Source organism: Scylla paramamosain, unplaced genomic scaffold (genome assembly GCF_035594125.1).
Source record: "Scylla paramamosain isolate STU-SP2022 unplaced genomic scaffold, ASM3559412v1 Contig79, whole genome shotgun sequence".
NCBI lineage: Eukaryota > Metazoa > Arthropoda > Malacostraca > Decapoda > Portunidae > Scylla > Scylla paramamosain.
Genome location: NW_026973744.1, coordinates 216,100 through 230,570, shown reverse-complemented (window position 1 = coordinate 230,570; position 14,471 = coordinate 216,100). Strand labels below are relative to the sequence as shown.

General features: G+C 42.2%; 2 long non-coding RNA genes across 2 annotated transcripts; one reads left to right on the top strand and one right to left on the bottom strand.

Annotated features, from left to right (window-relative positions):
- Window positions 1–774: 774 nt before the first annotated feature.
- On the top strand, window positions 775–7,272 carry LOC135098767 (uncharacterized). The gene is made up of 4 exons (XR_010267340.1): window positions 775–1,158; window positions 3,518–3,734; window positions 4,660–4,795; window positions 6,582–7,272. It is a non-coding gene; the product is annotated as an uncharacterized LOC135098767 (long non-coding RNA).
- Window positions 7,273–7,836: 564 nt separating this feature from the next.
- Window positions 7,837–14,050, bottom strand: LOC135098766 (uncharacterized). The gene is made up of 3 exons (XR_010267339.1): window positions 13,947–14,050; window positions 8,885–9,020; window positions 7,837–8,433 (listed from the first exon to the last, which is right to left on the bottom strand). It is a non-coding gene; the product is annotated as an uncharacterized LOC135098766 (long non-coding RNA).
- Between the last annotated feature and the right edge of the window lie 421 nt (window positions 14,051–14,471).

Below are 14,471 nucleotides of genomic sequence, written 5' to 3'. Positions count from 1 at the left end.
GTCGCAGGTCCCGCCCTCTGACATCAAACAGACAATAAAGAACTAATATGTCGCTGTTGCATTTATTTCCTTTAACGTAAATATATAATGATATAGTTTTATCTGTGTCTCCTGATGTTATGGCACTTTTGGCTAATTTTTAACTAATTCTGTTCATGTCATTATCTGAATACCTAATAACAATCAGTATCCTGCATGTACTGTCAAATCTATCGAAACATCAGCACGTCTACTGAGTTATGGATTTCAAGAGATTCCGAATTATTGCTGTTTCCTTCTGAATTTTAATAGGTTCAGAAAATCTACCAAAATTGTGCTTCCCGGCAGTTGGATATCTATTACGGTTGTAAGAGAGAGAGAGAGATATCAAATTAAATATACATAAATTATAAGGAAAAAAGGAAGATAATAGAGACGGATAAATAAATATATAAATACACAATAAAATGTAATACAGAACAAATTATGAAGGAAAAGAAAAAAAAAATATATATAATTGAAGTGCGCTGATAATAACAGCGTGGTGCAGAGGGTACGTTAATCTGTGGTAGACCCAAGCTGTTTACATAATTTAAAGAGTCTACCTGATTTCATCCATGACAATTAAACATTTGATAATAACGAGAGGCTTCAAGTCACACAAGCTTTTCAATGACTTCACACAAGGTCATACAATAGATGAAGAATCGTAGTGTAAACACCGCCGGAACCACTTCAAATTTGGCGCTTGAATTGGAGAGAGAGAGAGAGAGATGTGGACATTTTGACAATTACAATTACAATGGCTTATAACTTAGTTTTACATGTTCATGCTTCATTATATTTCACTTGTTTTATTTTGTATTAGAATAGTGTAATATGAGAGAAGCTGGAGTAATTGGAAATATAATTTGTAGGTTTGTGGGTAATGAGTGCACGCTGACATAGGAGAGTGAGCGGACGTCAGACACACAGAGGGGTGGTGTTTGAAGGGCGTGCGTGTGCAGCTGCCTTATTTAACCCGGATTTTCTCTCAAGATGGTGACACGTGCCAGTGGAAGCTTAATGGCTGCCGGAAGGTGGTCGTGAGGGCCAGAAACACTTACAATATTGACAAATGACCCACCTGCTGCTTGGCCACCTGGCGGACTGGTCACAGACGCCATGGTGCAATAGGAGGTGAGTGTGATAATGGTGTTGTTCTTTGTAATGGCTCCGTGTCACGCACAATAACGAAATAGGACGGTAATGTTACGTTAATGTCCTGCTTTCCAAAATTTTCGTCAAACTTTTTATTTATTTATTTATTTTTGATTGTGGAAGGATCATATTTAACATTTTCTCCTCGTTAGGAATACATTTGTACACTTGACTCAATATTCCACGGTCCTGCTAACGTTTCTAACCACAAGGACAAAACACCCTTGATTTAACCACGAGAAAATTAAAAGCTGCCAAAATTCATCTTGTCGGCTGAAGTGAAGGCTGGCTTTCTATAAATATATCCGCCATTAATTGCTGTATCTCTCACTTATCAGCCAATCCTGTCACTAACTGGAGCCACATAACAGTGCTTTCATTTCCGCTAGTCAGATATAATCGCTATTGCCTAGTTTTGGTGTGATGAAGGCTTAAGTGAGGCAGACTGACAGCTCCTCTACCGGGACCGCCGCTTGTAATTTAAACTAACGCCGCTTGTAATTTAAACAAATGTACATTGTTTTCAGGTTCAACAAGCACAGTACTTAGTTGACTTGTGCATAGATAGTACTGATACGTCCCTCCTGCGCAGTGTCAGGCACAGTTACCAGTAGAGATGAAGCCAGCAACTCCTGACGAATAGAATATTTTGTATTGGGAGAAGGACGTTAGGAGAAATGAAGATAAAAGAAGTGCAAGAATCAGTATGGTGAAAATACTTTGAGAAACACCCCAAAGAACATGAACTGCAAGAGGGGAATGTTTCTAAGTCTTCGAATACAATATAATGAAAAGAATTAGAGGATTAATTAATAAGTAAGGAGAAATGACAACGGTAACGAAAGAAAAACAGTGCGAAAATTAACATAATTAAAATAAACTATGAAAACTATCACAAAGAACAAGAAATATTAGTAAAAACTCAAAAAATTAAGTTAACCGTCCCTGGGTGAAGACTGGCCGCCGCCCCGCCATGTGCGAACAACAATATTTCGGCCAGGGTTGAAGAGATGATGGTTTTCAGCTGTAATTGTGTGTAAGTAGTCACCATCACCTACTGGAGTGACGGGCGGAGTGGAGCAGCAGTAGTGGTGGTGGAGCTGGATTGGTGTCAGGTAATAGGAGGGGAAATTTGTGCCACCTAGTTTTGGTTGTCTTAGCATCGGTAGAAAGTGTGTGTGATTTTATTTGTTGGTTTATTTCAGTGTTGGAGTCGTGGGCGCGGCATGACATGGCTCTTTATGTAAGCGACAACACCAGACAATGTTACCTGTACGTCCATTTGTGAAAGTTTTATAGCCAAAGTACTAGACCTGAGGGAAATGGAGGTATATTTTCAGTTGGGGTCTTGCTGGCTGGTGAAGCAAAATGTTCAGTCACACTTGAACTGCAGAACACCACAACTTTTGTTTGAAGAAGCTGAAAACAAGCCACTCTATATTTTCTTACCTTACTGATTACTTTATTACCTGCTCACCTTGATTGTTCACCTGACCCAACCTAACCTGACCCAACTTGGCCTCACCTCACTGCACCTCAGTCTTCACTTATACCTCCCTTCTCATATCCACTCCCTCCTCCCAGGTAATATGGACATCAACTTAGCCTCTTCTCCCAAGGTTAATGCTTATGTGTCAGATAGACTAAACTTAGCCTCTTCTCCCAAGGTTAATGCTTATGTGTCAGATAGACTTATGTGGACATGAATTTATCCTCTTCTCCCAAGGTTAATACGTATCAGATAGACTTAAGCTTGTAGAATATCTTGCATTACATATCAATCTATTAATGCGAAAAAGTAAAAGTTTAATGAAGTGATGCATTCCCACATGACACCCTCCCCATCTGAGTGCTTGAGAGTCACTGGTGGCCGGCTGCTGGAGCTGTGCAGGGCAGGGCGGGGTTAACCGTTATGGGAATCACAGTTCGTAGTTATTTGTAGTTATTGCTTAATTAAACAAAATAATAATAGTAATAATAAATAAATAAATGATTAAGTTAGGTGGTAAGTGGTTGATCTATACTTGAGAAAATACATTTATATTCATTTTTAGGTAGTTTTATTTATTTGTTTATTTAATTTTTTATTCTTTGGTGTACATATTTATTTATTTTGTATTTGTATCTCATTTTTTGTGTGTTATGGGAGAGAGAGAGAGAGAGAGAGAGAGAGAGAGAGAGAGAGAGAGAGAGAGAGAGAGAGATGCTATTCTTAATAATGTATCTAATTTTAACCTATTTCATTTTGTTATATTTACTAAGAAACAGTAATTAAACCATACTTTCTACAAAAACAACAACAACAACAACAACAACAATAACAACCAAATCATTCCAGACTACCCCATCCCGTGCCTCCCGCCCTGCCCCACCCAGACACCATGGCCCGGCAGCGACACCATTCCACCTGCTACATGATGCTGGCTGACGCACTCCTGACGTGGCAGCGACAGGAGGCGGAGGGCAGGAGCAAGAGTCGGATGGTGAAGAAAGGCGTGATGGCGGAGGTGGTGGCTGTGGAGGGTGTTCGTGCAGGGTACCTCGGCAGGGTCTAGGTTAGAGCAAATGGATGATGAGAGACTAGTGAGAAAGGTGTTTGTATGGAATATTAGGAGTAGCAGTTGGGGGAAGAAGTGTGTTAGGATGGTAGTAAAGAGTGGCTTGGAAACTAGTTGGGCTTTTGAGTGGTTGAGTGAAGGCTTGTTGAAAGTGACTGAAGTACGAGTGCCAGATATGGAGAGCGTTTACAATGGTATGTAAGTAAGTGGAGAAGTGAGATTGACACAGCAATGAAGCACATGGGATTGAGTGAGCCAGGTGTGGAAATTGTGGGATGGAGCAAGCCAGGTGTGGAAAAGTGTGGAAATTGTGTTGAAAAAGTGTAGAAATTGTGGGATTGAGTGAGCCAGGTATGGAAATTGTGTAGAAAAGTGGAAAAAGTGTGGAAATTGTGTGGAAAAAGTGTGAACATTGTGGGATTGAATGAGCCAGGTGTGGAGGAGTGAGACGGACAGAGCCATGAAGCATGTGGGGTTGAGTGAGCCAGGTGTGGAGGAGTGAGACAGACAGAGCGATGAAGCACGTGGGGTTGAGTGAGCCAGGTGTGGAGGAGTGAGACAGACAGAGCGATGAAGCACGTGGGGTTGAGTGAGCCAGGTGTGGAGGAGTGAGACAGACAGAGCGATGAAGCACGTGGGGTTGAGTGAGCCAGGTGCGTCACTTGGGGACGACTGTCAGCCAACCCAGGACCAACGGCTGATGACGCTCAATGATGGAATTAGAAGCTGCATGAATTGTTTATGTAGATTTTAGAAGCTGTCTGAATTTTTTATGTAAATCTGAAGCACTTACTTTGAATTGAAGGCTTGGGCCATGTAATATCTTTGTACCATTGTCATAAGTTCCTTAGATAACTCACTACAGTTTTGTCTCTATCTAATATGTACATTTACTCAAACTGAATTTTCTTTCATTGTGCAGGTTTGCAGTAAACCTCCCTGAAGGTTCCAGAGCTGGTCAGCAGGTGCCCAGTCCAGGCTGTCACAAGACTGTGTGATGGTGGACCTTCCACTGATACTCACTGAAAACAGCTGTGCACTGCCACTCACAGGAAATGGTGAGTACTCTAGGTGTGCTATCTGCTGGCTAAGGGTGAGAAAAATTCTGGTGTGTGTGTGTGTGTGTGTGTGTGTAGGAGCCCATTAAATATTGGTTGTTGTCAGAAATGGAAAATGCTCTGAGGGACTTTGAAAAGGTTGCTTATATCAGTGTGAAATGAGTAGGTGTGTTCTTGGAGACAGAGGCAGCATGTGGCCAGGCCTGGAGGAGAATCTTGACTGAGGCCCTTGAGAGACTGCAAGCTGACAGATTGAGGATGTTCAGTGTGGAAGAGGGGGACAGTTGAGTGTCACTGAAGAAGAGGGGATAGTTGTCTGGAAGGTTGTATCGAGTTGATAGATGGAGGAATTGAGTTTTTGAGGCATTGAACAATACCAAGTTTGCTCTGCCCCAATCTGAAATTTTAGAGAGGTGAGAAGTCAGGCATTCTGTGGCTTCCCTGTGTGAACTGTTTACTTCCTGAAGGGTTGGACGTCTATGAAAAGATGTGGAAAAGTCCAGGGAAGAGAGAAGGATAGAAGCCGTAGGAGGGTAGTTTGGAAATGAAAGCTTTGTGCCAGACTCTATCAAAAGCTTTTGATAGACAGTGACAGTGCATCTGTGGCCACCTGTGTCATGGCTGTCACTGATCTTCCTGTCTCCCGTCCAGTCTCACAACTACAAAGCCCTCTCAAACAATGCCCAGCACAGCACTCTTCCCTTTGTTAAGCTTGACAGCACCTGTTATAATGCAATTATTAAATGTGAGCTGTGAAATCAGAGTGTAGCAGTAAGGGGAACACAGGCAGGGAAGTACAGGAGAGACCTTCCCTTCCACTATGTCTGGCAGTCTCTCTGTGATTAAAGGGCTGAATATGGCATCCTCAGGGCACGAGAGTTGCCATGGGTGATAATTTGCTACTTTTTTGAGCAGTGAAGCCTTTGTTCTGTGGGTGTGCTGTCATGCACTGTAATATTCTGTGTGGCCATTGTAAAGCCACATTGAAGGTATGTGTAAAGCTTGATGCCAACCCCAAGCTGTCCCATTTTATAAATTCATATAGAAATATTTAGAAAAAAACTGGGAAAATTTGAAATCTGCAGCAATTTTGGTCCCAGGAAGTTTGGATAGGGGAATTTCAACTGTATATAGCATTGTTGGGTGTGTGTGTATGTGTGTTTGTGTATGGATAAGAGGAATAAGATTAACGTTTTCTGAAGGAGTTGGAGGAGGGGAGGCATGCACTTAACCGCGATTACAAGAGCAGTAACATTGAAAATAGTGGTACAAGACTGTAAGAGAAGCAACAGATGGCTGGATAAGCAGATGTTAGCTCCTGTTAAGTGCAAGTCCTGACAGGTGCGAGTGAGTCTTGTCAGTGAGGTGTGTTGTGAAGTATTAATGGAGAGAGAGAGTGTTAGAAGGAATGATTTGCAGTGATCACTGTGAAATAAGATTAGAGGATGCATTGTTGTTGTTATTGCGATGTGCATGTGAAAGTATTGGGTTAAATATGAGACTAATTTTGGGGAATTCATGGATATAGGAGATAAATAGATGTGGAATTATTGTGGGGTGTTAAAGGATTGTCTGAGGCACCTGTTAGGCCAGGGGAGGGAGTGAAAAGTTTGTGGAAATAAGGGTTTGTGTGAGTGAGGAATTAGTGTGTGTGTGTGCGATGCAGAAATAAGCTCATTCTTAATAACTAGTTTACCCAAGTTGCATTATTTATGTATTTATTTGCAGAGGTTTGTCTTCTGTCTGTGCAATCAAGGCTGGTGGTGATGGTGGTGTCTCATTGCAGGGCCTGATGTGAAGGTGTCTGCAGCCAGTGTTTGGTGTCCTCTGTGCCTGCCTGGTGGTGCCTCATTGCAGGGCCTGATGTGAAGGTGTCTGCAGCCAGTGGTGGTGCCTCATTGCAGGGCCTGATGTGAAGGTGTCTGCAGCCAGTGGTGGTGCCTCATTGCAGGGCTGATGTGAAGGTGTCTGCAGCCAGTGGTGGGTGTCCTCTGTGCCTGGTGGTGCCTCATTGCAGGGCTGATGTGAAGGTGTCTGCAGCCAGTGGTGGTGCCTCATTGCAGGGCTGATGTGAAGGTGTCTGCAGCCAGTGGTGGTGCCTCATTGCAGGGCTGATGTGAAGGTGTCTGCAGCCAGTGGTGGTGCCTCATTGCAGGGCTGATGTGAAGGTGTCTGCAGCCAGTGGTGGGTGTACTCTCTTCCTGGTGGTGCAGCCTGATGTGTTGCCTGCTTCAGTGTAAATCTTGCAAGCCAGATCTGCCAGCTGTCTCCAGTGTAGTAGTCTAGGGTGCTTTGCTTTGTGTCTTTGGCAATAAATAAATTTGTGAGTATCATTCTCATGTGAATTATATAGTTTGATAAAATTACAGAATGTGCTTGTGTAAACTAAATTTATATATTGGTGGTAAACAATTCATGCATCCCCAAGTAAATAAATAAAATAAAATAGGACCCAAAACAATAGATACTCGTACAATAGATCATCCTCTGGTCAAAAAAAAAAAAAAAAAAGCCAGGATTGGCTGGCCTATTTTTGGTTAAGTTTAAGGTGAAACTTGCACACATAAGCCCTGTCCGAGCGACACCGGAGTCGCTCGGACAGGGCTTGTGTGTGCAAGTTTCATCTTAAACTTGCCATTTTTGGCTTTTCTTTTTTTTTTTTGACCAGGGCCAATTTTTGGCTTTTTTTTTTTTTTGACCAGAGGATGATCAATTGTTGCTAGTATTTTTTGCTTTTTTTTTTTTTTTATCGGCTATGAACTGGTTACATCAGAAAGCAGCTTATTTGCAATTTGTAAAAAGATTTTAGTATATAATTCCACATAATTCCACAAGTATGAACAAGATGATTAAATATATTTGTTTAAATCACATTGCCAAAGTTTCTGAGGAGGCATGAATTGTTACACCAGAAAGCTTGTTTATTTGCAACTTGTTAGTATAATTCCCTAAGTATGTACAAGATAATATATATATTGTTTAATAAATCATTATTGTTTAATCATTCCCTAAGTACGAGTATGTACAAGATAATATATATATTGTTTAATCATTATTGTTTAATCACAAAAGTTTAATAAATACACAATAGGATAAATGATTTGTTTTCCTTGTGTCAGAGAGCTCCTGTGTCAACTTGAGTGAGACTAGTGTTGAGGACTTCAGCCTTTGCAAGTCCTGAAGGATGCTTGTCACTCCCACCAACAGCTTGAAGGGACTCTTCCTGCTGCTAAACTGCTTAACAATATCCTTCCTGCTCAAAATTCTTGCCTTACAATCTTCTTACTTGAAAACTCTTGTACCCTTTTCTCGCTGCATTCTTCCTGCTGTTAACTGCTTGACAATTATTCTGCTTAAAATTCTTGCCTTACAATCTTCTTACAACTTGACTCTTCCTTGATTGCAATGAAAAATTCCTTGACTCCTCTTGTCAGGCTTACAGGTAGCAAGACTCAGCCCCTCTTCCTGATGACGCTCCTTGACTTAACTAACACCTCGTCAGGCTTACAGGTAGTGACACAGCCTCTCTTCCTGATGAAACTCGACTCCCTGATTGCAATGAGTATGTCAGGCCTGATGTGGTAGAGATTCCTGTGGGCAACTGTTCATGGGATGGAGTGAAGCAGCACACGTCACACCTGCAAGGGAAACGGACCATTAGCTCCTAGACACATGAAGCTTGTATGTGCTGAGATTCTTAAGGTTTGATAATTGATTTCATTACAAAACAACCTTTGAAAAGAATGAGGCGTGGAAAAGGTGCCGAGATTCTTAGTATGAGATGTTTGGGGATTGGTTGCCTAAAAGACTATGACTAGACAAACATGATACGAAAAAACCGAGCAAGTTTGAAAAGTACAATGCACTATGCAAGAAATGTGTCGATATTTTGTGTGAATTGCGTCAAAAATTCAGTCACATTCAAGAAAGGAAATTTGAAAAGCATAGCAGTATGACAGACAAGAAACTGAAAAATGTGCCTTAAATAAATACTTCCCAATTATATTTGAAGGATGATTGAAATTCGCATGGCAGCAGAAATTTCAATAGCACAACATTATATACATATTAGAAGTTTAAAAGACGAACCTGATGAATAATTTCACCTTCCCCAACACTGCCTCGATCACATGGTATCCTGGCAACGGGAACAGCGAGGAGGCAGCTGAATTCACACCTGTATATCAATCAACTTTGCCTCGGTGCTGATTGGCCAAGGAGGAGCCTGTGGGAGAGAGAGCCTTTGTCAAGTCACCCCTATAAATGTAAAGCACACGAAATCTATAGTTGTAATCAAATTTAATATTGCAGAAGGGTAGCGACATTGGTCCTGGAGAAGTGAAAATATAATCTCGAGGATAAACTTATGAATAACTTACAATTTGAAAATAATAATAATTTAAAACTTTCTGCTCACACCTTCGAAGTTTATTATTGCTATTCAAAGTCAGTTTATGGTTCCAGAGATACGTTTTTGAAACCCTCTATAGAAAAATATACGAGGAAATAAAACAGTATAAGAAAAAATATATATATCACATGAATAACAAATTAGGAAAATAAGTATTAGAAATCCCAACTTCGAGGTGAATTGAGGAAAAAAAAATAAAAGAAAAATCTGGTTTAATACAACAAAACATTAATAGACAAATTTAATGCAAATTTAGAAGGTTAATGTGCGTGTGTGTGTGTGTGTGTGTGTGTGTGTGTGTGTGTGTGTGTGGAGTTGTGTCTCTGAGTGCATGACTATTCTTTTGGGTGCCTGACTAGATTTTTTGAGTGTCTCCAGATTTTTGAGTGTGTCGTCACCAGATTTCTGAGTGCATGAGCATTCTAATGGTTGAATGAATTCGTGTTCATGTGCGTGTGTGTGTGTGGGCGCGGGCGTTTGAGGGCGTGGACGCAGGCGTGTGAGTGCGTGGGCGCGGGCGTGAGTGCGTGGAGGCGGGCGTGAGTGCGTGCGTGGAGGCGGGCGTGAGTGCGTGCGTGGACGCGGGCGTGAGTGCGTGCGTGGACGCGGGCGTGAGTGCGTGCGTGGACGTGGGCGTGAGTGCGTGCGTGGACGCGGGCGTGAATGCGTGCGTGGAGGCGGGCGTGCGTGGAGGCGGGCGTGAGTGCGTGCGTGGACGCGGGCGTGAGTGCGTGCGTGGACGTGGATGTGAGTGCGTGCGTGGAGGCGGGCGTGAGTGCGTGGAGGCGGGCGTGAGTGCGTGCGTGGACGCGGGCGTGAGTGCGTGCGTGGACGCGGGCGTGAGTGCGTGCGTGGAGGCGGGCGTGAGTGCGTGGAGGCGGGCGTGAGTGCGTGGAGGCGGGCGTGTGTGTGTGCGTGGACGCGGGCGTGAGTGGGTGCGTGGACGCGGGCGTGAGTGCGTGCGTGGACGCGGGCGTGAGTGCGTGGAGGCGGGCGTGAGTGCGTGGAGGCGGGCGTGTGTGTGTGCGTGGACGCGGGCGTGAGTGCGTGCATGGACGCGGGCGTGTGTGGGCGCGGGCGTGTGAGTATGTGGGCGCGGGCGTGAGTGTGTGGGCGCAGGCTTGTGAGTACGTGGACGCGGGCGTTTGATGGCGTGGACGCGGGCTTGTGAGAGCGAGGGCGTGAGTGTGTGAGCGCGGGCGTGTGAGTGTGTGGGCGCGGGCGTGTGAGTGTGTGGGCGCGGGCGTGTGAATACGTGGACGCGGGCCTGTGAGGGCGAGATTGTGTGGGCGCGGACGTGTGAGAGTGTGGGCGTGGTAATGGGCGTATTCGTCTGATCCTCCTAAGTGTTGGTGTGTGTGCCTCACTACTTGATGAAGCAATTCCACAATTTTCGCTGAAATTCGCCGATTAGTTTTGCAGATTTTATTTATTTATTTATTTATTTATTTTTTTTTGTAAGGCGTATTTTAGGCGACACACCCTGAGGTATCTAGTCCTGTCAATTTTTTTTTCCCTCTACTCATATTTTATAGATGTGTAAATTGTAAGTGCCTTATTATTATTATTATTATTATTATTATTATTATTATTATTATTATTATTATTATCATTGTGGCGGTGAAACAATGGCAGCGTGCGGCGGCGACTTACAACAACGCAACTCTTGATTATTTTTCTATTCTATCATCTTGTTTGGTGCATCTATTCGTTCACGCTTTGCTTTATTATAACGAATCACGCTTCCAGGTACAATATTAAAATGAAGAGGCCTTGGGTAGCGGAGCACAAGCAAATTCTTTTACGTCTGGCAGGACTGACCGCGGTGGGGTATTAATTTATTTTAAAGCCCTTTAATAATGGTAAATAAAGGCGATTTAAAAATATGAGGAAGAATGGCATCAACTTGTGGTGCTCACAGAAAACGTAAGACAAGTTAAGGAAGACTATGATATTTAATAACTCAATTTTAACCTTAATCGAAAAGTGTTATTTTTTAAGGTATCCCCTCCCCTTAAAGGTGTGTGTGTGTGTGTGTGTGTGTGTGTGTGTGTGTGTGTGTGTGTGTGTGTGTGTGTGTGTGCAACAAATATAAACATACATAAAAAGATAATGAATGAATGAAAGTAATGAGCAATGGTACTTAACCCCTTCGTCACCGACTCCATGATCCCGACGCGTACCAACCCTCTTCCCCCGGACCGAGTTTTTCGAGCGCTTTCGTGTAGGTAGTTAATGTTCATTTCTATGCCCATATTTAATCATCTAAGTATTATTTTTCATGTCTTTTGATAGATTTGGCTCATGGGATGTATACTTTTTCAAATCGGAAGTTGTTATACATGATTTCCTATGAAAACAAGCTGACACAAGATGGTATTTCAACATAAAGAAATGCATTGAACAACTTATCGTTGGGTTGTCAACGAAAAACTTGGCTGCACGGACATTCGTCCACAAACACAGCGATTCTACCACCTCGTCTGACATGAATAGCTGGAAGCAGTCCAGAGCACTAATGTTACCCCGTGGGACATCAGGATGAACACCTGAAAAATCTTCTCCTATGGCAGGAACAGTGCCAGGACGATGATCAGAAAAAGGATCAGCCATGAGTGTGAAGGTGTGAGGTGTGGGGCTGGCTGGTGTATCCTCATCGTCACCATCACTATCATATTGGTCATCACTACTCGCCTCACTGTCATTTTTTACCAAATAGTCATCATCTGAATCACTTGCGAGGCCTTCTGATTGTGTTGGAATATCGTCTGATCCTTGCAAGTCATCATCAAGAGTGGTATAACTCTCAGAATCACTGCTGGGGGAAAACAAAGACGCCATGGCGCAACACGTGTCACTGTCAAATCACACTGAGGGGTTTAGAGACGTCGCAGTGAGGCTGGTAGATACCTATCAGCGCCAGCATTTTTAATTGTCTCCGATTTCGTGGTGCAAAGGGGTGACTTAGCCAAATTTGAAATCGATGTGCAGGAAAAGTACAGCATGAATTGCTGCACAAGTGTATCTAAAATTAAAAACATAACCCTTAATATTAATATTCATACTTACTGGTGTATGATAAGGCTTTGTTAATTGAATTATAAGATAAAACTAAAAATAGGTAATGAATTTTTTTTAAGTAAGTATAAACAGTAAAAATAAAAGGATGTTGACTTCGGCTTGTGCATTTAATCTGGGAATGTTGAAAAATATCAGATATCACTGACACGTCCTGTATATGAAAGTAATCAGTGAAATAAAAAAAGAACAGCACCGCTGGCGGACGTACGACGTACTTATCTTGATCATGATTCTTCAGTTAAAGAAAGCGCCGCGCGCCGTTAGGGAGTGTAAAGTGTAAACAATAGCCTCTCAGTTCTGCCGATACAAAGGCCTTTACTTTGCTTTACTATATCCAGAATAGGGTATAGCTCGTTCTTTCAAGAATTTTCTTAATTCCGCTGTAGTCCATGATTGTGGCGGTGATGTATCCATTGTGCAGGGTAGTCGAGTGTCTGTGTTTAGGTTTGCTCGCTGCCCAAGTACCCGAGGATAGTGATCGTACCGCAAAAATAAAGTCTCTGATACAAAATTATATTTTCTTTACATTAAATGGATTTGCCTGTTGTTTAGTACATGAAAATGCAAGTATATATTAGTATACTTCCATTGAGGTCAGTAGAAAATTACAGATTGCCTGCCTTGATACACTTATAGGCTCTTTTAAGAATATTATCTGAAATTATGAATAGAAGCTCAAACAATGTCATGTGCTGTCAGTTATCACGAAATTAATTGACTTAAAATTCAGACGCATTACTGTGCAACGATACACCTTTGTAAGCTTGTAAAACCTTGCCCCAAAAAGTATTTATTTTCCGGCGAGAATTAAAAATTCTGGCGCTATCTGGTATCAAAACGCTCACTGCGACGTCTCTACACATCACCGCCCCCGCCACCACCGGCCAACGTCCTTGAAACACAAGGTGCCAATTAGTCAATTTGTCACTGTCGTAAATTAAAACCATACAAACCGAGAAATATGGAGCCCTGGGTATCATTAATAAGCGATGAAGTACGCACGTACTTCATCGGTTCGGCAGCCGAAAATTCACATGAAGTACTAGGTACTTCATCGGTAACGAAGGGGTTAACAAGCCAATTACCACTTACCACAGCGAACAAGTCGAGGGAACACAAAGCAGCGGCCACAGACATACCAATCTATCATGTTCTTCCGCGCTCGTACGTATTCGTGTGCAAATAATCTCGACTTCACTTCCTTAATTCTCACCTCAGTAAGCTTAGTCACACGTCAGATCACCTCGACAAACATGCAACTTCCTACCTAACAAGCTTAATTACGCTGCCTGCAGTCTAATCACTCTTACAGCTTAATCACTCGCCTAATTATTTCCCCCTGGACATATAAATAACTTAATATCTGTTCAGCATATCTAATTCTCACCTGATAAGCTTAAGTACGTCACCTGAGCAGTGTTATAATCACCATCTGGCCTAATCACACCTAGCCAACCTCACTAGGCCAACCTAATCAGCTCACCTAACCTAATCATTAACTACGTGACTAGCCTAATCACCACATATGGGCAGACCTACCCCAATCACACTTATCTAACATAATCCTCACCTATTCAAGCTAATTATTCACTATCTTACGAGTTACGCATTAATTCCACCCAGTGAGTGTTAATTTAACATAATCATTACAAAGCTTACCATTTCACTCCTTCGTCAAGTCCTGCGTCACGCCACGAGACCTCTCTCCGCTGCTGCTACTGGTGAAGTGAACTGAGCGGGCATGACACGCTGAAAGACTTAATGAACCATATTTTGAAACAGTTAGCTGTATCTCTAATACTAATGACTCTAATGAAGGTTGTACTGGTTTTTAAAGATTTTTTTTTTTTTTTTTTTTTTGGTTCTAGTGACAGATTAATATGTTTGCTATTTTATTAACAGGAGAAACGCATTGGAGAACTTGGTAAGGTTGAGACAGCCAGCAATGAAGGCGTTTCACCCTCGATCCTTGCCCCACAACCTTCTGACTCCTTTATTGGCTTCCATGTAATTAGTTTGGTGTCTTTAAATATGCAAAACGATAAAATAAAGTTGAAATTGTTGTATATACCTTTAAAAGATTAATTATAATAACCATTTTGCCTTATTTCAAGTCTCTATGCATCGTTTTCTAAGATTATAGCTAATTTAAATAAAATCTTTATACTAATCTGAATCTACAAG